Source organism: Colobus angolensis, unplaced genomic scaffold, assembly GCF_000951035.1.
Source record: "Colobus angolensis palliatus isolate OR3802 unplaced genomic scaffold, Cang.pa_1.0 Scaffold262, whole genome shotgun sequence".
In the NCBI taxonomy this organism is placed as follows: Eukaryota; Metazoa; Chordata; class Mammalia; order Primates; family Cercopithecidae; genus Colobus; species Colobus angolensis.
The window spans coordinates 3,462,034-3,489,809 of NW_012115844.1; positions in this window are offsets into that span (position 1 = coordinate 3,462,034).

Genomic DNA, 27,776 nt, shown 5'->3' on the forward strand with positions numbered 1-27,776 from the left:
GGCTGCTGCCTTGCCATTAGATCACAGACTACTGTGCTAGCAATGAGGGAGGCTCCATGGATGTGGGACCCTGCCGGCCAAGTGTGGGATATAATCTCCTGGTGTGCCCGTTTGCCAAGACCCTTAGTAAAGCACAGTATTGGGGTGAGAGTTACCTGATTTTCCAGGTGTTGTGTGTCTCAGTTCCCCTGGCTAGGAAAAGGGATTCCCTTCCCCCTTGTGCTTCCCAGGTGAGGAGATGCCTCACCCTGCTTCAGCTCTCCCTGGTCAGGCTGCAGCAGCTGACCAGCACCCATTGTCCGGCACTCCCTAGTGAAATGAACCCAGTACCTCAGTTGAAAATGCAGAAATCACCTGTCTTCTGTGTTGCTCGCGCTGGGAGCTGGAGACTGGAGCTGTTCCTATTCAGCCATCTTGCACCGCCCCTCCCACTTAACCAGGTTAAGGTCACAAGATGATTTATTGAATTATGTTAAAGCATATCTGAAGGAGAATCTCACTTTAGGCATGGTGAAATCCAGGGGCTTATGCAATGTTGTGAGGGACTTCCCCACTCTCCCCCTACTTCCATCCCTACCTCCCCTCTCTTCCTTTGCTCTTATTTTTCCCTGCTCCCTCTCCACTCTTCCTCAGCTTTTCTCTTGGCATTTCAACTTTTTTCTCAGGCAGAATCACTTCAGCTGGTTGAAATTATGATTTATAATTCTATGCCTAGATCCTAATGATTGACAAGCTAGAAAAAAGAAAGACTTTCTGTTTCCCAACAACCATGCACCAGTTTTCAAAAACAACCTCCACTGGCCTTTATCTGCCTACCTTAAATTCTACTGTGTGGCCTACTCATGTCCCACACTTATCTTGGTGGAGGGCAAGCAAGGTATTGCAACTGACAATCTCCAGGAAAGCACATAAAATGGGGGATGAATGGCTCAGCTATCCAAAGGACTGCTTACGCTAGTCACTAAGTTAAATGCATGGAGGAAAGGTGAATTAGGAAAACTAACCAGAAGAAAGGGGAATCAATTTTGGCCAAGTGGAAACATATAGAAAATGTAAAAGATTTCGTATCATTGGAGCCCAAAGTGGGAGAAGTTGAGGTGGAAGGCAATAAACTAGAAATGGGTCAAATTGTGCTGTATCTTACACCACACTAAAAAGTTTCAACTTTATTCTGCAGGTAATGTGGCATCTAAGGACTCTAATTAGTGTAAATAATTGGTTGAATTTCTAGTTTCGAACTATGATATTGATTTCCTGGTGGAGAATGAATATGGCTGATGTTTGCCAGGGTTTTTGGAAGCCACACAATACCAGCAGCTCTCAATCCAAACTAACGTAACGGCACTCAGCAATGGAAGTCCAAAGACAAGCCCTATAGGAACTACTCACCATTTCACTGGCCTTCCACTTAACATTCAACATCTTTAAATGCACAGCTGCATGCAGTCACATCTTCTAACACAAAGGTCAACATGAAATAGTACTCTCAAGTAGCACATCAAAACAGCTTTTTGAGATTTGGCATAATTGCTTGCTTAAGTGCTTGTATATTACATGATCTTGCTTTCAGAAGTCCAGCATTGCTGCCAATTCTCCTTTTTTACAATTTCTATTCTAAAATTTTGCTAACTTCCGATAGCTAAAGATTTCTTTTGTGCAGGAGAGCCTCCAGACTATTATCATTTTAGAATTTTAATTTCAGTGTCTCTGCATAATTTTATACCTTGAAAAATTCATTCAGGGTAAAAAAAAACTGCTGCATGAGCCAGATCTTTGTATTCATTTGTTCTTTACTTCACTAATACAGTCAGTCACCAACTTATTCATCATCCCGCTGTGTACAAGGCTCTATAAAATGTAGTGTGGTTTCCAAGATGGAAAAAACCAAGTGTCCAACTCTTGAGAATTTAGAGTGTATTGGAGAAGTGGCAAGGTGTTCTCCATGATTTTCTGTAAGGGAAAAAGGAGCCAAGATCAAACCCTACCATAAGAAGGTGTAATATCTGAAAGCTATTGCAAGATTTCTTTTTTTATAATGGGTGAATATTGCAGAATAGAAAAAAAAAATGCTTTTGCCTGAAACTTGTTCCCCAAGGCACACGTAGACTCACAAAGTCTCAAAACGGTTCAGTTCATTTTCTTACAACCTGTCACAGGTGGGATTCTTCAGAAAGTTGACTCACATGGAGATCTGCATGAGGAAAGGTTATTAGGAGGTCCTCTTGGAGTTAGCATCTGTGGAAGATAAGGGAAAGATGCAGAACTGAAGAGAGAGAGGTCAAGGAAAGATTCGGTCTCGAGGGACACCTTACCCAGCTGTGTGGGGAGTTCTGCAGATGGGACCACCCTTCAGGGCTGTCCTGTGTTGGGGTAAGAAGGCCAGGTCTTGGCACCCCTGTTTCAATCAGTCATTGAATACTCGCCACCCCAGAAAGGCTGTAACCTTGAGCAAATGGCCTCTTCAAGTGAGACAGTCCTCATGGGAGGCTGATAATTCAGGGTTATCTGCTGGAAGTTCTCCTGGCACCTGGTTTATGAAGTTCTTTATTTCTGAATCAGGATCTGTGTACCCCATTATAACATCCACTATACCAACATTGTCTGCGAGATTATGTAGATGTTAGATGGAAATACTAACTTTTTTTTTTTTTTTTTTTGAGACGGAGTCTCGCTCTGTCGCCCAGGCTGGAGTGCAGTGGCCGGATCTCAGCTCACTGCAAGCTCCGCCTCCCGGGTTTACGCCATTCTCCTGCCTCAGCCTCCCGAGTAGCTGGGACTACAGGCGCCCGCCACCTCGCCCGGCTAGTTTTTTTGTATTTTTTAGTAGAGACGGGGTTTCACCGTGTTAGCCAGGATGGTCTCGATCTTCTGACCTCGTGATCCGCCCGTCTCGGCCTCCCAAAGTGCTGGGATTACAGGCTTGAGCCACCGCGCCCGGCCTAAAATACTAACTTTTGTACTGTGTAAAATCAGTTTTCACTGAGCATTTACTTAGGCTAGGAACAAAGTTAAATGCATGGAGGAAAAGGTCCCTGAATCAGAAGCACCTGCACAGGATGCTTCTATGAGCAGGATTTAATCTTTTATTATGCTTTGCTACTAAAATTTGCACAGGATGCTTCTATCAGCAGGATTTAATCTTTTATGCTTTGCTACTAAAATTAGGAATTGGTAAAATTAGAATTTTTAGTATGAGTTTTATCCTGATACACACCCCAACTCTCCCAATATGTCAACCATAACTTAATTTCAAATCCAATTCTTGAACCTCAACAGTAAGCCAAAATACTACTAATACTAACTAAATTTATTAAGCATTTGCTCTGTGCCATGTACTATTCTGAGCACTTTTACATGCAGTAACTCATTTCAGCCTTACAGAGATTACCAGAGATTTACTGGTGTGTATGATATGATCTTCAGCTTATAAATGAGGAAACCAAGGTGCAAACGGGTTCAAGCACTCTTCCACAGCTGCATAGCACTTAAGACAGTTGAAATTTGAAGCTTAAATACATTCTCTGCCATTGAGGACCTCAGCATTATAGAATCTTGTAGTTGAAGGATTGCATTAATAGCTAAGGGGTTTCTTTTTTTAAAAGAGAAGAAAAATATAGAAAGGAAATAATTTCCAAAAAATATCTGTTACATATTGACTTCAACTAGATACACCTATATAAAACATAAATATATGTGTCATTTCAAATTTTAAGCAGGACAAGTTACTTCTGCTGAATGCTAATTCACACATAGTTTTATTTTGAGTTCTAGATTTACACATTTTCTGATAAAAATATTAATTATAAATATAACATGCAAAATATTATTCTACTTCTGCATGATTTTTCACCTTAAAAAAATCTTTCTCCAAAATTGTTTCTCCTGTGAAAAATTGTTTCTCCAAAAATTGTTTTCCTGTGAAAAATGTCCAAATCCTCCCTTCAGGGTTTGAAAGTTTTCCAAAAACTTGAATTCTTCTTGCCAGAAGGCAGACTTTCAAGAGAAAAACAAATGCATAATAATGGGGGATGTCTATGTAATCTTTTTTTATTATTAAAAAATAATAAATAAAAAATTGTTAGTACTGGCTGAAACCTTTATCTTATTTTACCAGAACTGTTTATGAGTCCTATTAAATTTTATTCTATCATTAGTCAAGGCATGCTTTTTTCAGCTTTCCAAAAATCCTTGAATAAATGATGGACTGACTGACCTTACTCTGTGAATTCACTCAACAAGCAAAGCACTTACCATGTGCTGTGGGTGCTGTTAGGTCCTGTGGCTCAGAGGTCCCCAAATGTTTTGGCACCAGGGATCTATTTCATGGAAGACAATATTTCCATGGACTGGGGGCAGGGGATGGTTTCAGGATGATTCAGGCACATTACATTACATCTGTTTTGTACTTTCTTTCTATTATTATTACATTGTCATATATAATGAAATAATTATACAGCTCACTGTAATATAGAATCAGTGGGAACCCTGAGCTTGTTTTCCTGCAACCAGACGGTCCCATCTAGGGGTGATGGGAGACAGTGACAGATCATCAGGCATTAGATTCTCATAAGAAGCATGCAACCCAGATCCCTCACAGGCACGGTTCACAAGAGGGTTTTTGCTCCTATGAGAATCTAGTGTCACTGCTGGCTGATCTAACAGGAGGCGGAGCTCAGGCACTAATATGAGCAATGGGGAGTGGCTGTAAATGCAGATGAGGCTTCACTTGCTCAACTGTGGCTCACTTCCTGATGTGCAGTCCAGATCCTAACAGGCCGTGGACCGGTTGGGGACCCTTGCTGTGGATGCACATGGAAACAAAGTGGAAGCTCTGCCCTAAGTAGTTCGTGATCAATTGAAAAGAGACATGTAATAAAATAATTAGAATAAAGTGACAAATAATATTCATATCTAAAAAGCATTTTTAGAATAATGGAATGAGAAATGAGTAATTCAAAATAAAGACCAGTAAAATAGCAGAGTTTTATTTCATTATCTGAACATTCTTAAATTTTTGTTTATTCCTCATCTGTATCAGTAGTCAACAGATTTTTCTTTAAAAAGTCAGATAGTAAATATTTTAAGCTTTGTGCCCCATAAGATTTCTGTGGGAACTATTCAGTTCTTCCATTATAGGGCAAAAGCAGCCATAGATAATATGTAAACAAATGAATGATGCTGTCTTCCAGTAAATCTTTATTTCTAAACTAGGCAGCAGTCTGGATTTGGTCAATGGGCTACAACGCACCTACCCTAGTTCTACATGAGCTTAAATTTTGGTGTCCTCAAGGCCAGGCGCAATGGCTCATGCCTGTAATCCCAACACTTTGGGAGGCTGAGGCAGATGAATCACTTGAGGTCAGGAGTTCGAGACCAGCCCGGGCAGCATGGTGAAACCCCATCTCTACTGAAAATACAAAAATTAGTTGGGTGTGGTGGCAAGTGCCTATAATACTAGCTACTCGGGCAGCTGAGGCATGAGAATTGCCTGAAACCTGGAGGCGGAGGTTGCAGTGAGCACAGATTGTGCCATTACACTCCAGCCTGTGTGATAGAGTGAGGCTCCATCTCAAAAACAAGTAAATAAAATTAAATAAATAAATGTTGGTTTCCTCAATTTGGGGATTCTTTTCTTCTCACTCTATATGCCCCCTTTAGGTGTTGCCACCTACTTTCATGGTTTCAAAGGCCATCCGTTTTCTAAGATATTCCAAATGTATACTTCAGACTTGATGCATCTTCTAACATCCAGACCCATTTATCTAGGTTCCTGTTGAACATTGTTTTCCTAGACTAGCTCACATTTCTGTCAGAATTAAGAGAGTTCATCTCACCATCTCCACTAAGCCTCTCACCCAGACCTTGCTCTGAATACCTTTCTCTCTTTCCAAAAATAGCACTTCTAGCCACCTTTTATTTATTAATTCTCCAAACTGCTTCAACATTTTTATCTTTTTTCTTCTCTTTTTCCATTCACCTATTTGCTTAAGCCAGAAAACTAAAAGCCAGACATAACACCTTCTCCATTACTCCCCATATTAGGTTTTCAAATTAAGTTAATTATAGCCCTAAAATAGCTCTCATCTCTAATCACCTCTCTATATCACCACTTCCACACCACTGCCATACCAAGTTACCATCACTTCTAGCACGGACCACCTTGATGCCTTTGTAAGGGATTTCTCAGGATCCAGTCATCCACTCTTATGCTCTTCTACTACATGGTATATCCATTCTAGAATTTCTTTTTTACAGGGCGAGGGAAACAGGGTCATGCTCTGTTATCCAGGCTGGAGTACAGTGGTGCGATCCTAGCTCATAGCAGCTTCGGCGTCCCAGGCTCAAGTGATCCTCTCACCTCAGCCTTCTGAGTAACTGAGATTACAAGCATAAGCCACCATCCCCAGTTACTTTTTAAATGTTTTGTAGAGAAGGAGTCTTGCTATATTGCCCAGACTGGTCTTGAACTGCTGGCCTCAAGTGATTCCCCTGCCTTGGCCTCCCAAATCACTGGGATTACAGGTGTGACCCACTGTGTCCAGCCTCCAAAGTGACCTTTTTGATAAGACCTCCGATTATGGTCATCCCTGCTTTAAACCTGTCAAAAGATTCCTTGGGCTCTATGGATAGGTCCACATCCTTATTACTCTTCCCACACTGTATCCTTAGCTCATAACCATGTTTATTAGTTTCCTATGACTGTTATAAAAATAACCAGAAATCTAGTGCCTTAACACACATTTACTAACGTACGGCTCTAGAACCCAGACATCTGAAATGGGACTCAAAGCTAAAATCAAGATTGGAAGGGCTGTGTTCTTTCTGGAGGCTCAGAGGAGCATTCATTACCAAGCATTTTTCCGTTTCTAGAGGCCCCGTATTTACTGCTGTGTGGCCTTCAGTCAGTAATCATGTATTTCTGATCTGTGCTTCCAGTGTCACATCTTCTCTTGCTCTGCCTCTCCTGCCTTGTATAAGGACTCTGTGATTCCATAGAGCCTGCCTAGGTAGTCCAGGATAACCTCCTCATTCCAACATTGATCCTTACTTAGTCACATGCGTGGTGTTTCTTTGCCAAAAAGTTAGCATGGCCACAGGTGCTGGAGATTAGAGCATAGGCTTCTTATGGGGGCCGCTCTTCTGCAAACCAAACTTCATCTCTCAATTTTCAGGCTCCTAACACGCTGGCCTTCACTATCTCATTGGAAGCAACTATTTTCTCCTCCTCCTCCAAGTCCTCTGTACATGATACGTCGTCTCGCTGAAATTCTCTTCCTTCAACTCCGCCTTTGGCTAACTCCCAATGACCCTTAAGACATTACTATACATATTTCTTCTCCAGAGAGAAACTTTATTTGACCCTCTTAATCCCTTTAAAGTTAAGTTAACCTTAATTTATTCTCTTATATCCTCCTATATTTTTGTTTTCACATGTTTCAGAGTTGAACTTAAATTCCAGCATAATTATTTCTTTGAGGTCGGGGCACTCCATTAGATTGTAAGCTTACTAAGGGCAAGAGCACTGTCCGTATTTACCACATGTTATATAAGCACCTACCACACTGTACCTGCTCACCAAATATGAATGGAATTAGTCAACAATTTGATAAAAAATATCAATTTATTAAAACATTAATATTTCAAAAAGGGTAATGAAATATTACCCGTTGATCATAATTTTAAATGATGACGAATTTTAAAGACAGAGTATCAGGGGATCAAGACATGTTTTAGGAGAGAGGAGCATCTTTTGTAAAAGTTTGAGTAAGAGGACATTGTTCAGGGATTACAAATAATTGGAGAAGACTGGAAGACACGTTGCCATAGTTGGTGGTGGCAAAAGCAGGACTAAGATGTAAATAGAGACCAGATCATAAACTGCCTGTAACATTTGAGATGCCATCAGTGGCAAATAATACGTAACCTAACCTAAGGCACTCAAGGAATACAGGATTCTAACCAGTGTCTGAAAGTAAACTGTCCTAGATCAGATTCAGTAGCTCAGAAGTCTTAGGGTACTGGGTTCGAATCTTGGGCATTCTCTTGGTTTTTCCCTCATTGTTGCAATGGCTGCCATAGCAACAAACATTCTTAGAGTCCCTCAGAACAATGTCCCAGATATGGAGGGAGAGGATGGGAGAAAAAAGCTCCTGACTTGCATTAAGCTCCTCTTTTTTTGTAAAGGAGAAAAAAATATTTCCAGAAGCTCCCAGTAGATTTTTCATTTTGTTTAGGGATACCTGTTTAGCAAATAAAAATACAAGATGCTGAGTTAAATTTGAATTTCACATAAGCAATAATACTGTTTAGTGTAATAATCAGAACATACTAATACTAACAAAAAGTTACTTATTTGAAATTAGGATTTTACTGAGTACTATGTATTTTATCTGGAAATTCTACTCTTATTTCAATAGTGAGAGCAGGATTATTTATGCTCACCCCTAGACTAGTCACAGGTAAATATTAATACAGATGCCATGATGAGCTTAGTTTCCTGGGTCTGGGCACATTGCCAAAATATGGGTGTAGTTAGCAAAGTCAGGAAAGACTGGTTGTTACCTGAGTACAAACTGTGTCAGCCACAGGATCTGTGTAAATTGGTAAGGTGGTTTTATTCCTGTCTGTATATGATGTGGAAGTGTTGAAGGATTTAAGCAAAGAAATGATATAATTAGTTTGGAAATTCGTGTAAAGATATCTTCTCTGGTAATGTGCAGATTGGTAAAATTAGAGGAAGAGATATCAGACAAGAAGCTATGACATTAGATGTGTTAAAGAATTATGAAGGCACTTGAACCTAAGAAATAGCAGAAGGAATTTAGAAATATGTAAGAGGATTATATATGCATATTTATTGATCATAGTTTTCAAGATTTCAGACTTTGCAATAGAAATGTTTTGCGTTATATTTTGGCTTTGCTGTAAAATATGTGTGTAAGTTTCTTTATCTTATTGGCCTTAGTTTCCTTATCTCTAAACATGAAGATAATAAAACTATGTGATTTATTATGGCATTGACTGAATGAGGTTTCAATTAGTCAGGGTTCTCCAGAGGACACACACACTACACACAGTGTGCATGTGTATACATTCTGCCCACTTTTTATATAAACATCTGTGTGTGTGTGCATGTGTGCGTGTGTGTGTGTGAAAGGGTGTGTATTAGGAAGAACTGGCTCACATGATTACAAAGTCCCATGAGAAGTGATAACAAGGTAGAGGATGAGTGAAGCCTGTAGCGTGGCTCCCCAGGAAGCTAGTAGCATGGCTCAGTCCAACTCCAAAAGCCTCAAAACCAGGAAAGGTAACAGGACAGCTTCCAGTCTGAAGCTGAGGGCCTGAGAGTCCCTGGAAGGTTTCTGGTGGATCCCAGAGTCCAAAGATCAAAGAACCTGGAATTTGTTGTCCACAGTCAGGAGGATAAAAAGACTTACTGCTCTGAAAGACAGAGACAGAGAGAAAGAGAGAGATACACAAAAAGGAAGCCAAGTAACCTTGCTGCCCTCTTTCTTTTGCCTGCATTGTTCTATGAATAGCTGCACCCATGGTAGATTGGATGATGCATAGCCACACTGAGGGTAGTCAACCTCTCTCAACCCACTGACTCACTTGTCAATTTACTTTGAAAATTCCCTCACAGACACACCCAGAAACAATGCTTCACCAGCCATCTGGGCATCCTTAAATCCAGTCTAGTTGACTGACAACTAATATTAAAAACAAAATGAGCCTAATATGCGTTTAATGGATGTTAGCTGCCTTTATTATTTTGGTTTTACTGTTAGTTTTGTTATGTATTATGACAGATATGATACAGCATTGAAGATAAAAGATAAAAATTCTCCCCAACCTGCTCTACTCATGATCTTTCCCATCTCAGGTGATAACAACTGCTTCTTTCCAGATGCTCAGAACAAAAACTTTATTGTCACCACTGATGTCTCTTTCTCTTACATTCTATATTCAATTTGGGGGGGATTCCTTCTGGCACTCAGAATATATTCAAAATGCATCCAGAATTCTGCCATTGCTCACCACTTCCCCTGCTGACCCTCTGGTCTGAACTGCCATCATCTCAGTGGATTGGGGTGAGTATTGCTCTAACAGACTTCCCTGCTTGTACTCCAGTTCCCTGTTGTCCATGCTCAGCATAGTGGCCAGGGTGCTTAACCAGGGTGCTGCTTTTTGCTCATTCCCACTCTACTAAAAATAATAGCCGAAGTATTTAAACTACATGGCTGATCCCCTGTTTGTTCGCTGACTTCACCAGCTATGGCTCCTTTGCTAACTCCACTTGGTCCTGGTTGATCTGTCTGCCCAGGCTACTCTTTCTGCAGATATTTAAATACCTCATTGTTTAACTCCTTCGAATTTTCCTCAAATCACACCCACTCAATGAACCCAACTTCAGCTACATTATTAACAGTGTCAAGCAACTATCACCACCCAACGTGCCATTCAATATTCCCTCCATCTATTCTGACTTTTTGTCTGTTTGTTTTTCCCATGGCCCTGATTGTATTCTAATTTACAACATAGTTTACTTATTTGTTATAATTATTGTTGGCTATGTGACTCTTCCTCTCTAGTTAGAATGTTGGTCATCTTTATATGTTTTCTCCAATGACATATCAGAGCACCCAAAACAATGGGTTTTGGGTATTCAATACAATGCAATGACTAGTAGGTACTCAATAAATATTGGTTAAAAATACTAAGTTTTTACCACATGTGGTCACATATATGTCATTCACTCTTGCTCTTTATGTTTTAAAAACAAATAACTATTAAATACTTATTCTGTGTTAGGCATAGTTCTGATTGTTTTACGTGTCATTGAATGCTTACAAGAATTTTGTGGTATGCATCTTTCTATAGCAGTGAAACACAGTGGCTAAAGGCAGAAATTAGGGATATAGCACAGCAGAGAAAATCTCAGAATTTCAAATTATTATGCACGGATGTAAGTCTTGGCTCTGCCACTTACTAGGTGTAATGCCTTGAGCAAGTGACATAACCCCCTCTTGCCTCAGTACCTAGACTTTCTCATTTGGGAAACCAATACAGTCTATTGTAGTACAGCCCTCATAATATCATTGTTACTGTAACGGAGTTAACACATCTAAAGTATTAGAATGACGTCTGGAACAGAGTATAGACTAAACTAATGTAAGCTATTCTTACAATTAATGTTTTGTCACTTTTTCACATTATGGACCTGAGACTTAGAGAAGCCAATTAACTTGGCCAAGGTCACATAGATAGTAAAGAGGCATTTAGGCTTTTGACCCCAAAACTGTGCTTTTAACCACCATGCAACAAGAAACACTAAAAGAAAAGTCTTTTGGGGGAAAATATAATAAGTTGAAATATGGATTTTTGTATCTTCACCCCAGGATATTTTCCACCTAAATTTAGACTTCCTAGAAAATATCAAATTTCTAGTTATATGTTTAATTTTCTCTCCAAGCTGGCATAAAGCAGACTTGATCTTTGGAAGACAGCAGGGTTCGTGTGATTATTTTCATGGCCTTTGCCAAAAGTCAGTCATTTAAGCATCTTCACGGCACAAGACCAACTGCTTTATACATCAGCTGCTCTGTGAAAAAGTTGAAAATGTGATAGATTTGCTGACAAGCATATTTTATGTTTGATGTGCATACATTTTTTGCAATGATAAAAATAGAAGCCCTTAAGAGTTACTGAGTAGTTTGTTTTCCCTTCTGTCTCTTGAATATTTTGATCTTAAGAAAGAGCAGATGTCTTGCTCATTTTCACCTGTGTTTCCAGTATTAGCTTCCACAGTACGCATTGCTTCATTTATAAGAAAATATTCCTACCTACTGTGTGCAAAGTTGAATGTATGTTGTCTTGTGGGCAGACTCAAAAGCATCAAATATTGCATTATAATCTGGTAGGAAAAATGGAAAACCATGAATGCGTCAAATCTAGCAGTAACACCTCAGTGCAAGCCGTAGTCATTCTTCATCTAAAGCACTGTAATAGCCTACTCATGCTCTCCCAGATTCTCTAAGCCATTCCACACTTAGAAGCCAGAGTGATTTTACTGCACTACATACCTAAACATGTTTGTCCTCCACATAAAATCTTCTAATGGCTTCTCATTGAAGTAAAATCCAAAATCTTTTCCATGACCAGAAAGGTCATGCATGATCCTGCCCCTGTCAATCTTTCTTAGGCCAACTCTTACTAATGCCCATGCTATTCTGCCAAACTAGACGTGATTTATATTACACCATCCAAGCTTGTTCTAGACTCAGGACATTTGTACTTACTTTCTCTCTATATTGCATGTTCTTTTCACAGATTTTCACATAAATAAACTCCTACTCAATACTTAGAAGCCAGTTATATTTATTTTTGTATTGAGGCCTTCTCATAATAAATATTTTCAGTTATACAGGGAAATTCTATGCCTCTTATTCTCTGCTGTATCCTCATTGTTCAAAGTACCAATCAATTATAGGTGCTCCCTAAGTGACTGTTGTTTTCTGATTGACTAACTGATGAACTGACTATGAATATATCTGCAAAAAAAGTAAAGGTTCCTCAGTGCCAATATAGAGTCATAGAGAAAATGTTAGGGATTCCATGAGAGGGTGCAATCAGGCTAGAATGGTTATCATGGACTGGTTCATTGAGAAAGAATCTGCTGAATCGGATCTTGCATAGGTAGTATCATTGTTATTTTTGTCATGGGTAAATATTTAGTGTCTGCTATGTGTGAAACAGTATTCTAAGTCTATTCTAGAAACAGTATTATTTAATCTTCATAAAAACTCAGTGAGTTAGGCGCAGTGGCTCTCACCTGTAATCCCAGCAGGTGGGTCATTTGAGCCCAGGAGTTGGAGATAAGCCTGGGAAATACGACAAAAAATGCATCTTTACAAAAAAAAAAAAAAATTACCCTGGTGTGGTGGTGCACACCTGCGGTCCTAGCTACTTGGGAAGCTGATGCTGCAGGATTGCTTGAGCCCAGAGGTTGAAACTGCAATAAGCGTTGATCATGCCACTACACTCCATCCTGGGCAGCAGACTAGACACTTTCTGAAAACAAAACAAAGCAACAAAAGCAACTCAGTAAGTCACTATTCATTTTAAAAGCTACGACTGAGGGCCAAAGAAATTCTGACACATACAAGTTGACATCGTGAGCAGCAGGGCAGGAATTTGAATCTACACAAACTGTAGACTCCTCGCGTTCGGTGGCTTTTCTACCCTGGATTTGGACAAGTGGGGACAAAAGAAAAAGCCAATCTAGTTGGAGGAAAAAGTATTATCACAGGCAAGGAAGAGGGAACATCTAAATACCATATCAGGAGTATGTTAGTTGGTGAACCAAAGGGATAAACAGAAAGTTTAAAAGTCAATTGGAATCAGATCATTAAGGGGCTTCAGTAACAGGCTGAGATGTTAGAGTGACTGTAGAACACAGAAGGCACGGGAGGCCTTTGGAGAAGAAGTTGGTATAGGCTTAATCTGGGCTTTATCTCGTAAAATGAGTCACTATTCATTTTACAAGTATCCGGGTTTTAACTTATAAAATCACTCATTTGAAAATCTTGTTCGCGAAGGAACAAAGTGAGAAAGGGCCTAGGGTCAGGAAGAATAATTAGCAATTGCAGTGTTTAGGACTAGAAGCAACTGATCTTTCTCATACTACTAATAACACGTTTCCCCAAAGAATTGTGGCTCGAAAATATTCCATTCTCAATAATTTTTACATTGCCACTGTCAGTATTATTAGCTCTATTTTGCAGGTAAAAACAATTTAATTTAAAATAATGATATTCAGGAAGGGCAAGTGATTAAAATGCCCAAGATCAAATGGTGAACATGACTTAGAAGGGAAGATTTTCATGAAACTGTTAGGCAAAATTGGGGAAGTTTCCCCACTGAGAGAAGCATGGTTCCTGTAGTGCTTACCTCTCATAAAACAGCTCTATGTTGAGATCCTTTGCTTGTGCTGTCTCTATCTTACAAAGCTGCAGAACTGCCAGGAAGCAAGGAGCAAGAACATCAGAGCCAAATTCCTGGTTTTGAATACCAAGCCGGGCTTTCCATCTATTTGTCTCTAAAGAATGTATTTAACAGTACTTTGCCTCGGTTGCAAAGAGCTGTTTGTTTTTTTAAATCAAATCAATTACATTGTGTAAAGTGCTTAGACCAACGCCTGGTATCAAATAAACTCTCCCAAATATTTTATTGTTGATGATACTTACAATAATTCTGCAAGTGTTACTATTTTTTTAATACATGAGAGAATGAAAGCTCACACTAATGATGCTGTACCTCAGGAGTATTAATGCCTGAAAACAAAACAAAACATAAAAACCTTGTGAAGAATAATAAATACATTTTCATTTCTTCTGGAAAATGTGTGCAATATCACCAATGGGGAAGACTGGCAACAATTGTTAAATTTCCCTATACCAAAATATGATAAATCCACATTTCCTTTTCACTGTGAGGGTAGGATGATAGATGATAAGAAACAGGTTGTGGGTCTCCCAGAACAAACACATTCACAAAAATCCACTGGCCAGGCCCTGCTCTTCAAAAACACTGCCTTATCCAGTCTTACCCACTTCCTTTGATCTCCTGCATCTGATTTGGTCAGGGTTCAAGAATACCTCTGGAGTCAAGCAGACTAGATCAGAACTTTGCTATTTCTTTACTAGCTGTGTGAATATAAACAAGCTGCTTAACCTCACTTGACCTACATTTTTTCATATATATAATGAGCAAAGTGATTCTTAACTTCGAAGGATCTTCAGGTTCACAATTTACCATGTAAATGTGTGCTGTGCTTAATAATGATTACAGAAACATTAGCAATCACTATTTCTTGGTACGTACAGATATTCCAAATATTCTGGATGATGGAAATAGTTTAAATTTTAGGTGAATGAAAGCATTTTCTTGAAATACTGTTAATATAATTATCCAAGTTTTTTCTTTTTCTAATCTTCATTTTTTACTTTTTCTAAAATTCTGTCTTTGCTGTTTCTCCCTGTTTGTTTCATCCATCCTATCCGAAGAGATGTTGTCAAGATGTAGTAAGATCTAGGAGAATGTCAAGCACGATGTGTGGTAGGTTGTGATCACTAACCAGCAATTCTGAGTCTCATCAGACAGGTCACATAAATTTGCTGAACCTCAATATCCTAATCTCAGAATATACCATTTGCAGTTATGTAGCAACATTTAAAAATCAGTGGATAGAAAACTGCCTTGCACATAACACAAGTTGTTAGTTTCCTCTCCCTTTTCATCTCTTTTATCATTCTTCTGTCTCTGGATTGTCAAGGGACACTATTTCTCATTAGCTGTCTCAGCAGATATGCTTAAATGTCCTTGGGACTCAACACATACCCTGGGGAAGCATCAACAAAACCAAGAATTAGTAGATGAGGTGACCTGAGATGGGTTGAACTTTCCTAAAACCTTTGGGAGCCCTGTGGGGACATGCACAAACCCAGCATTTATTCAATAATTTCCATTTAATGCATCCAAAGCCTTGTATTCTCTTGAAACAGTGGCTTCAAGGCACCCAGCAATCTCCGTCCACCTCCTCCCGTAAACCACTTCTCTGAATTTAGATCTGATGTTCCATTCATTTGCTCTGTTCCAGCCACTTTGCCAAGCCTTCCAAGAGACCTGCTTTACCCTGGAATTCCCTTTCCATCCAGGGACTCTAACACACACTCTGGACCTAGTATGCCTTTTGCCCCCTTTTCTTTCTTATTTTTCTTTGTCACTTTTTACCATCTGACCTACTAATTGATTTCATGTATTTCTTTGTGTCTTTCATCACCCTCTATCCTATGAAGCCTGTGAGGCAGGGACGTGGTCTGCTTTGTTTACTGGGTCCAGCATGTAGAAGTTGCTCAATACATACTGCCTGATGACTGGATAGTCAGAAGCATTTAAAATTGTTCATTTAATAATCACTTTGTGAAAATGGGAACAGCATGGTGAACACAAAGAGGTATTCCATGAAGTGAAGACACCGATCTTAAAGAAAACAAATACTAAAATAAGCACGTGTTATAACTACTCTTAATCCTAGCACTGTGCCTCCTCAAATCCAATCCTTGCCCTTCCCTCTTTCTGGAATTCTTGTGCAACATCACAAATGGGGAAAATTGGCAATAATTATTAATTTTCCCTATACAAAAATGTGATAAATTCCCATTTCCCTCTTCACTGAGAAGAAGGTAGGATGATAGATGACAAAGAAGAGGCTGTGAATCTGGTCTGTAGTATGTTAGAGGGTGCCTGCCCCAGGAGGCTCCTGGCTGAGTTTCGCTAGTGGAAGGCAGTAGCATGAGTGCAAAGGCCAGGAGAAGGGAGAAACAGGGCATTTACTAATTTACTTCCTTGTCTGCCTCAGGCAGTGGTTGCATCTTCTCTATTCTGTGGGTTCCTTGTGGCTCCTTGGTGACAATGTAAATGACTTACGTGAAGGCTCTGTGCCAGGAGAAAGTTGGGGTTCACAAATGGACAGCACTGTAGAGCACATAGAATGGGTGGATGAAGTGAGAAGCATTGGTCAGTCATCCTGGTTCCCGTTGACAATTCATAGGTCTTTTTCCTGTAATTCATGAAGCTCCATAGAAAAGTTTTAATCAAGGAGGGTTAAAGTGGTGTTCTCATCTGGTCTGTGCTTTGTAAAGATAAGTAACTGCAATACATAGGCTGCAAGATGCAGCCTAGGAGGCCAGGTGGGAGGCTGGGGCTGCAGCCCAAGTGCCGCGTCCAAATGATTTGGTCCAGGATAGTGGCTGAGGCTTAGATAGGAAGGGAAGAGCCCAGAAAACAGCCCAGTCCTGAGCTCATCTCCTCACTCTTCCTTCCTCTGCAGACTGCTGGCGTGTTCTCTTTGTTGCTCAGTCTGAGAGGTGCTGCCAGCTCCATCGGCTTTATTTTTATGTTGGCGCCTAAAAGCCTCACCTCAAAGAGAGGAGACTCTGGAGACAATGTGAAGGGCAAGTAGGCATAGAGATGTTTCCCTTCATCCTCCCTTCCCACAGACCAGCTGAAGCAAAAGTTCAAAATAACTCCAAGCTGTTAGGAAAAAAATTGCCAAAACCACTCCTCTTTCTCATGTAGTGACAAAGTGCGGCAGGGCCTGCCACGTTTGATTGTTCTGATTCTAGCCCTGCTTCCCTCTTCTCAGGTGGGCTAACTTACTTCCTCAGCTTTGCTTACATCTGTCTCTCAGGGTATTTCTAGGGGCTCTAAGACTAATCTGGTCCTCTCAGTAAAGACGTTTTGGGAACTACTTCTATTTCTTTTCGCAATGTTCCCTGTCACACAAGAGCAGTTTTCTGCCAGTGCAGAAAACTAGAACCAAATGATACCAACTCATACATAAGGCTATTTCATGGTTGGTAAAGAAGCACTAGACTTGAAACCGGACAGTGTTTTACTGAGGTCACACTGTTACTCCACCTTGGAGAGATCAACCAAGAAGCAGAGGCTTTGTGTCATGAGTATAATCTTTGCTCACATATACTGGACACAGTGATGAGACAGGCTCCAGGGCTTTATAAGGGCTTTATACACACTGTTCTATTTCAACCTCCCAGTGACCCTTAAGAGAAAGGCTGTTTATTTTGTCCATTTTCACAAGTAAGGAAACCAGCTCAGAGAGATTAGGGAACTGGCATGAAATCACACAACTGGCAAGTCATAGGGAGGAAATGAAACTCAGGCTTTCTTATCTAAAATCTTTGTTCCTACTGTGACCCCTTCAATACAAGCTAGTGCCAGGAACATTGGGGTTAGAGCCAAAAGGATCTCAATCTGACGACTGCTTCTCTGCGTTGCCAGCTGGGTGATGTCAGGCAGGCAGTCCAGCCTCCCTGTGCCTTCCTCTTCCTTATCTGTGAAATAATGATGCTTTGATTATTTTAACTTCTACTAAACCTTTTGTTGCAGTATAGACCTTTACAAGATGCAGGGAACTATGGAAGATTTTATGAGACAATTCATAGAAAAAATCTAAACTACGCTGTGGTCTGCAATTCAGATTGCACATTAGGCGGAAATTTATTTCAGCCTTGTCTCATAACTGTGCAACTCTAAATGCTTAATTTAAAACCTCTGAGTCTCACATGTATACAGTGGGGTCAAATGTGACTTACCTGGAATTTTTGTAACGAGGATTACATAAAAATAATGATTATACAGAGCAACCCACATGTGGTAAGTATATTCTCCTCTCTTTAGGTAGGACTCACAATCTTTCTATTTAAGTACTATCTGTCTATCTACCTCATGGTATAATTGAGATTATCCCCTTGATACAATTAGTGTACTGGAGAAAAAAAAAGCTCAAAAAATACTATATGGATGCTAAGGATTATTATCACTAAATTAAACTTTGAATTCTATGAATAATTAGAAAGAATGAGTAATTAATGTCATATACTAAATTACCTAGTGTTTTTCAGTTGTATTTATTTATTTATTCAGGGCCCTTAATTTGATGAGCCATTATTTATTTTTACATATAAAAGACCAGTGTATTGCTTATCTTGTCTCTTTATAAGAATTGTTGATCCTAGCAGAAAGATGAATATTTTTTAAATGAGCTATAACCAGTGGATATGAATGCAAATTCATAAACTCTAATATTCTTTCAGTATGTTTTCTTCATCATTTCACAATTTTATTCCATGTGCTGATGATCAATCCCCAATTTCTGGGTGATTGCCTTATTAATGGTAGAGTGATGAGAAAGGAATTAAATATTTGCACTAGGGGCTATGCTTAATTGAGTTCCTTCTCTGCTTATTGCAAGCTTCTGGTTTTGAAATTAAAACCAACAAAAATGATGCCATTTAGAAATATAGCTAATATGTGAAGTTGTTTAAATATGATAGAAATTCTACAGAGACTTGGACTTTGAATTTCATGTTCAGATATGTGGTGTAATTTTAGAAACAAAGCATAATTTATTTCTAATTTTTAAAATTATCCAAGTTATATTGAGTTTATACGTTATCGCCAAAACTAGGTCAAAAACTGAGGGGTGAAATAAAAAACAATATAAACCCAATAACAGTCTAACATACCATATCATCTAATTATACAGCATCTTAAGGAAGGGCCTGTCTTTATTCTTATTAGCAGAGATTAAACTGAAATTCATTCATTTATTCAAGCACAAATATTTATTAGGACTCCTTGTTTGACAGCAATATACTTGATTCTGGGTGTGTAACTGTAAATAGAACACTTAAGACCTCTATTCTCAATCTACTATTATTCTAGTAGTAGAAATAGAACATGAAAAAGTGAATGCATGAAGGATAGGTAACTGTTAATTGTATTAAATGTTGAAAGCTGAAGATAAGCCAACTATGGGAAAATTCTGGAAAACTCCAGAGGGAGAAGCAAGTGCAAAGACCTAGAGAAGGAAGAGAAGAAACAAAGGAGGCAGACATGACTGGAGCCAGCCAACAAAGGCATTGCATGGGGGACACATTCAGAGAGGTGTAGGTCAAGGTCAGACCATGCAAAGCTCTGTAGATGATGAAAAGTTGCTTAGATTTTTTTCCGGTGATAATGGGGAAGTAATGAAAGAGTTGAAGCAATGTGGTTATTTAATTTTTTTTTTTAATGTTACTTTGGCTACTATTATCTAGAAAATGGACAAGATAGAGCAAGAATAGAAACAAGGAAATCAGTGAAGATGCTACTAAGGTGGTCTGGGAGAGAGATAATGTCAATGTGTATTAGGATAGTGCTATCAGAGGAGATGATACACAGTGGCTTCTAGAAACAGGACTGGTGTTATATTAGATATGGGAGGATGGACGAAGGGATAAATTATAGATTTTCCCTTTAAATACTTGATTAAACCTAATTTCACTTACTGGCAAGAACAACTCTGGACATTAAAGATTTTGTTGCTTTTTATAACTATTTTTTATTTTTTTATGGGACAGGAAGGATTAACTGTTCCATTTAGACATATTGTTTGAATGTAAAATATAAGTTAAATAGACAGTTGAGTATACACATTTGAAACTCATGATCTTTGTCTTACACATACCAATTCGGCTTGTCATTTTCTTAATGTATTTAAAAACATGGGCCAGCCTGAGATCACCTAAGGGGAGAGTTTGTATAAGGAAAAAAGAGTCCCTAAATTTGGGGCAGGGGATTTTTGATCGTTAATTTATGTGTTATCTTGACTGAATTAAGGAGCACGCGGGTATCTAGTTAGTCACTATTTCTGGGTATGTCTGTGAGGATGTCTCTGGATGATACAGTACTTCAGTCAGTGGATTCAGTGAAGTAGATGGCCCTCCCCATTACGAGTGGGCATCATACAATTTGTTGAGAGCCTGAATAGACAGAAGGCAGGAAGAGAAGAAATTTGCCCCCTTTTTTCTTCAAAACAGTTTGAGCTGAGATATCTCATTTCATCTTATTTTGCACTTTTACTGGGATTTACACCATTGGCATTCCTAAATTTTAGGCCTTTGAACTCAGACTGAATTGTACTACTGACTTTCCTGGGTCTATAACCTGAGGACAGCAGATCTTGGGATTTGTTGGCTTCCACAATTGCATGAGCTAATTTCTCATAATAAATCATATATATATTCCTATTGGTTCTGTTTCTCAGCATAACCCTGGCTAATACAGGATTAGAGGCTTAGAGAAGATAAACAATTTGCTCAACATTTCATGTCTAGTAAGTGGCAAACTTAAACCCTGCCTCACTCTAAAGCCCATGCTTTTATGTTTTATTGCCTATTAGATGATATTTTAAGAGAGGTTTTAAAAATGAATAGACTTTTGATATCCAGGGATGCAGAGAAGGGCACTACAGATTAAGGATGCCATAATATTTATAGCACAAAAGCTGAAGACGGCAGAGAGTGCACAGAGAATGGTGATCTTGTTGTTCAGTTGGTTTTAGCGTAAGGTTGTGGGGGAAAATATTAGGAAATAAATTCATCTAGTATGCAGGGAAATGGGGGAAACCTATAGGTCTTGTCTTCACTGACTAGGGATTTAATAGAGGTGGATAAAATTCTAAAATCAATTCCTAAATACAAACCATCATGCATTTGGATGTTTTACTGTTATTATATATGTGATTGCATGTGAAAGAGAACTAGTACTTCTTCTCTGTGACTCCCAAAGGCAAGAGACATTTTTTAGAGAGTTAGGTTTACACTCAGTTGATAAAATAGTCCTGAAAATGTCTGACCTCTCTAAAGGGAAGCATTTCAAGAAAATCTCAGTAACCACATATGTCCAAAAACTCACCGGATTTAGCATTCAGGAAGAATGTTCCTTATTTGGCAGCATTTTTACCTTTAAATGTTCCAGTAGATGGCTAGCTTTAATCCCAAATGGTCAAACTATTTTTGTTTGCATGTTATTTTGAGAAGCCTTTGTTTTTCTCCATTCCTGGTATAGTTTTACATTTATTTTAATTACTAACATATAGGAGTAGAGAAAGATAGAATATACTTTTATCTTTTCCTTATTGCTGTGTGTTTATGGCCTCATAGATAAAGACTTGCTGAGAGACAACAGGAGCATAGCGCTTTACAACAGTCAAGAAAAGAATTGGGAAGAAGGGGAAAAAGGGTGTAGAAGTAAGAAAAAAAATTGATGGACATTTGCATTCACTGCAATTATATGAAATGAATATGCAATCAGTGCATTATTTTCATCTATTCTTAACGATGGGTCAAGAATGTGGTAGATGTAGATGTAATATTAATTACAGTCATTCCTATGAATTGTTTAATTCTGCCTATTTTGTTATGCAGCAAGATAAAAACAACTATGTTTATGAAACAGGCTAACTAGGTTGAAAATTTTACTTAATTTTATGTAGCTCTGTTAAAATTGTCTTCATTATGACAGATTAATGTTTAGAAAAGAACATGAGTTTTGAAGTTAAAACTTAGTTTGTTGAGCTTGTATATCTGCAAATTATGAGCTATGAGACCCCTGACAATTAGTGTAACTTTCTTCAGCCTCAGTTTCTGATTTGCAAACTCAGAATTAAATATAATTGTCTTGTTTCAACACTTAAAGACCAAGTGAGATGATAAATGTAAATGATCATGGTGCCAAATTCAATGAAAATCACTTCCTTTTCATTAGAATGACATTTGGTGAGAGAAAGTGCCATCTTTTGAGGTCTTGGATATTATGTTAGTTGTTAGGGTTATCATAATAACATACCACAGACTGAGTGGTTTAACCAGCAGAATTTTATTTTCTCACATTTCTGGAGGCTAGAATTTCCAAATCAAGGGATCTTTGATTTCTTCTGAAGCCTCTCTTCTTGACTTGTAGATGACCATCTTCTCCTTGTGTTCTCACATTGTCTTCCCTCTGTGGGTATCCTAACCTCTTCTTCTTGTCAGGGCACCAGTCATCTTGTATTAGGGTCCACCCACATAACCTCATTTTATTTTGGTTACCTCTTTAAAGTCCTTTCTCCAAATACAGTCACAATCTGAATTACTGTGTGTTAGTATTTTAACATATGAATTTTGGGAGACACATAATTCTGCCCATAAGAGATGGATTTAGGATGAATAGGTTTAGATAATTTTAAGTTCTGGTGTGAGTTTTTGCACCTCTGTTCATGCTTTCAAATTGAAGTTTGGTAAACAAAGAAGAAAGCAACCAAATTCAAGCTTTACTAGGAATGCAATGAAATTTAACCAGTTGAGTTAGAGAGAATATTTGACATTAAAAACAGCATACAGAACTAGTGAAAAAGAACAAGATAAGATCTATGTGTGAGTGTGTGTGAGTTTATTTGTGTATGAATGTATTTGTGTGTATGTTTGTGCAAAGGAGTGAGATTGTAAGTATATATGAATGAGTGATTTTTGTAAGTTTGTGGATGTGCTCTGGTGTGAGTGTTTATGTGTGTCCCTGGAGTATGAGAGGAGAGATGATGTCCTCTGAGAGGAGGAACAATGCTATGAGTAAGCACATGCAGTTGAAAGGCAGGTACATAGCATAAGTGGCACCACAAGAGAACAATTAAAACACAGTTATGCTACCATATGATGGCATGAGTTCTTACCTCTTCCTTTTGGAGTTGAGAGGATTTGTGAGTGTGTGTGTGTGTGTGTGTGTAATTTCAGCTGAAGCTAGGTTGAAGTACTGTATTAGTATGTTTACATGCTGTAATAAAGAACTGCCAGAGACTGGACAATTTATAAAGAAAAGAGCTTTAATTGATTCACAGTTACACATGGCTGGGGGCACCTCAGTACACTTATAATCATGGCAGAAAGGGAAGCAGGCATGTCTTATGTGGTGGCAGGCAAGAGAATGTGTGTGAAGGAGACACTGTCAAACACTAGTAAAACCATCAGATCTCATGAGAACTCACTCACTATCACAAGAACAGCATGGAAGAAACCACCCCATGATCCAATTGCCTCCCACCTGGTCCCTCCCTTGACACATGGGAATTACAGGGATTACAATTCGAGATGTGATGTGGGTGGGAACACAGAGCCAAACCATATTATTTCCACCCCTAGCCCCTCCCAAATATTATGTCCATTTTAAATTTAAAACTAGCCATGTGTTTCCAACAGTCTCCCAAAGTCTTAATTTATTCCAGCAGTGTGGAATAAATTTGTAGCAGTGTGACAATGAACTAATACAGAAAATTGGTACCAGTAGAGTGGGGTACTCTTATAAAGATAACCTGAAAATGTGGAAGCAACTTTGGAACTGAATAACAGGCAGAGGGTGTTAACCCAAAAGTCCCAAAAGTCCAAGTCCAAAGTGTTATCTGAGACCCAAAAGTCCAAGTCCAAAGTGTTATCTGAGACAAGCACAAAACTCTACCCAGGAGTCTGTAAAATCAAAAGCAAGTTACTTACTTCCAAGTTACAATAGGGGTACAAGCATTGGACAAATCCTCTCATTCTAAATGGAAGAAATTAGCCAAAACCAAGGGGTTATAGACCCCATTCAAGTCCAAAATCCAGCAGGGAAATCATTAAATCTTAAAATTCCAAAATAATCTCCTTTGACTCCATGTTTCACCTCCAGGTCATGCTGACGCAAGAAGTGGCTTCCCACAGCTTTGGATAGCTCAGACCCTCTGGCTTTGCAGGGTTCAACCCCTGCAGCTGCTCTCATGGGCTGGCATTGTATGCCTGCAACTTTTCTAAGCACATGGTGCAAGCTGCCAATGGATCTAACATTCTGGGGGCTAGAGGATGGTGGCCCTCTTGTCACAGCTCCATTAGATAGTGTCCCAGTGGGGACTCTGTGTGGAGACTCCAACCCCACATTTTCCTTACACACTGCCCTAGTAGAGGTTCTCCGTGAGGTCTCCACTCCTGCAGCAGACTTCTGCTTGGACATCCAGGCATTCCCATACATCCTCTATTGACTTCTGTACACCTGAAGGCCAAACACCACTTGGCAGTAATCAAGCCTTGGGGGTTGCACCCTCTGCAGCAATGACTTGAGCTGTACTTTGGCCCTTTTAGCCATGGCTGGAGTGGCTAGGATGCAAGACACCAAGTCTCGAGGTGGCACACAGCAGCAAGGCCCTGGGCCCCGCCCACAAATCTATGTTTTCCTCCTAGTTCTCTGGGCCTGTAATGGGAGAGGCTGCCATGAAGATCTCCGACGTACCCTAGAGACATTTTCCCCCATTTTCTTGGCAATTAACATTGGATTCCTCATTACCTATACAAATTTTTGTAGCAGGCTTGAATATCTCCCCAGAAAATGGGTTTCTGTTTTCTACCACATGGTCAAGCTGCAAATTTTCTAAACTTTTATACTCTGTCACCTCTTGAACGCTTTGCTACTTAGAAATTTCTTCTGACAGATATCCTAAATCATTTTTCTGAAGTTCAAAGTTCCACAGATCTCTAGGGCAGGGGCAAAATGCCACCAGTTTCTTTGCTAAAGCATGACAGGAGTGATCTTTACTCCAGTTCCTGATAAATTTCTCATCTCCTTCAAAGACCACCTCAGCCTGGACCTCATTGTCCACATCATTATTAGCATTTTGGTCAAATCCATTCAACAAGTCTCTAGGAAGTTCCAAAGTTTCCCACATTTTCCTGTCTTCTTCTGAGCCCTCCAAACTGTTCCACCCTCTGCCTGTTATTCAGTTCCAAAGTTCCTTCCACATTTTCAGGTTATCTTCATAAGAGTACCCCACTCTACTGGTACCAATTTTCTGTATTAGTTCATTGTCACACTGCTACAAAAAACTGCCTGAGACTGAATCATTTGTAAAGAAAAGAAGTTTAATTGATTCACAGTTCTGCATGGCTGGGGAGGCTTCAGGAAACTTACAATCATGACAGAATGGGAAGCAGGCACCTCTTATGTGGCAGCAGATGAGAGAGAGCATATGAATGAGGAACTATAAAACACCTATAAAACTATCAGTTCTCGTGAGAACTCATTCACTATTGTGAGAACAGCATGAAAGAAACCACTGCCACAATCCACTCAGCTCCCATGGGTCCCTCCCTGAACGTGTGGGGATTATGAAGATTACAATTCAAGATGATATTTGTGTGGGGACACAGAGCCAAACCATATCAAATACCTACATCCAGTGCCATGATATGTAGTTGGCACAAGCTTGCCAACCAAATGAGTACCTGGAAAGGGGTATATGGAGGGATAAAAATCAGCCTACAGTCTGCCTGCCAAGCCATGAGCCCATCATGGAACTATCTCCTTCTGAGGAAAGGAGTGCTTTGTTTTGTTCTGGATTTTTATCTCTTATTTGAATAAAGATGCTGAATAGGCACCTCGTAGTCCTGACTACCCCAGTGCCTCTGGCCTCACTGTCATCTCCAGAACCTGGAAGGGAAGGGTCAATAAGGCAAGAACATGTCTCTAGAATAGCCAGTACTGCATCTCTTATTTTATACACTATGAACCATAAGAATTGACTCACAATTTTTAAAAAAACTATAAACTAAGAGAAAGTAATATCCTGCAATGGTAGACTGTTAAAGAGAAGATAGGCTAATCCCTCCTGACAGTTCTGTGTTATTTTTTGAGAAGAAACACTACTCTTATAATGACAGAACTGTGAGTAATGTAGCTTCTTCATAAATGTGCATGTATGATAACTTTTGACTACTTTCTTAAAATATGTCCCAGATTTCAAATCCTGCTCTTATCCATGTCCCATGGTTTTTTGCTGATAGTTTCAGGATTAATGTTTCTGCAAAGTAACAACGCACATCTCAAAATACATCAGCCTTATCTTCCTTATCAAAATACATCTGATATCGGTTAGAGGTCAACATACTTTCTAGGCATCCTGAGACCAGGGTTATGATACCAGACCTCTGGATAATCTTGAGAGACACCAAGTCCTACTGGAACTAAAACCTTATGATCCCAAGGCCAGCCCTTGAAAGCAGCATTTTATTGCTGCTAACTCGAATCACCCTTCTGGTCTGCATTTTTTCATTTAGAAGAAAAAGATACTATAATATGCAAATAGTCTACTCTTGCAGATGTATAGGAATGTATGGTATACAGTAAATGGTATCCCATATATTGGTATAACAAACATTGATGGTATAAAGTAAACCATTAAATGTATATGAATGAATAAATAACAGGTAATATGCATGTTGTTAAGATGTATTGAGATGGTATTATGTCTCCAAAGTATTAAATCTTTAAAAGATAAAAGGACTTAACATTATTATAATACCTAATATATACATGCATATATAATACATAATAACATAGCATAATATAGAAATATTATAACATAATGTAACTAATAACATAATATGGCAATATTATGTTACAGATAAAAAGATTGAGATGATAAGATTGAGATTAAAGGAAACTGTGGGGTTTTTTGCTTTTCTGTTTACCCAAAGCCTGCTTCTTGGAAACAGATTGGAAATTTCAATCAGATGTTTCTTTTACCCAGTCCAGGGCACATCTGTTATTTTTTCCAACAAATACATGTATGAGAAGCCTATCATCTGCAAATGTATATACTAGAAGCTGCAACAAAAAGTACCACTATTGCCAAGAGAAAATATGCCAGTGATTATTTCCCAGCAAGACTGGGAGACAGCAATTATGGCTGAGCAATGGTGGAAGGCAGCTGGAATGATGAGCCCAGTGTATCTCCCTGATGTTTCATGTGGCATTTCCCCACATACCTCTGAGAGGATGATGGATCTGCAAACACTACGGGTTTACATTAAAAATAATGTACATTAATACTTTATTATTAAAGAAGAGTGTAAAGTTTTCTAATCACATGTGATGTTCAATTTTTATTTTATGAGAAAAATAATTTAGATTTTAAAAGCAATATTCTAGAGGCACTGGAATGCCAGGTTAAAGATTTGGGAATTTTTTTTCTAAAAAATAAAAGTAGATAGAAACGATTATCCGTTAACACGTGGAACCTAGCGCAGTTTCTGAGCTTTCTTACACATGTCTTGCTTATCCACAGATCTGGCCCCATTTGACAACAACCCATCATTTTAGCTTTGTTTCAGGCTCTGAGATTCACCAATAGACTAAGGAGATTTAAAGAGCAGTAGTTCAATCACTAAGGAGATTCAGCACCAAAGCAGTGCATTTTCTTGGTCTGGCTTTTGGCATTAGCTCCAGTAATTCTATTCAGGACTCATTCCTGTTACCATATCTCCCCATTCACATATCCACTTCAGGAGCTGGGTATGTATTTGAGCTTGAATCACTAC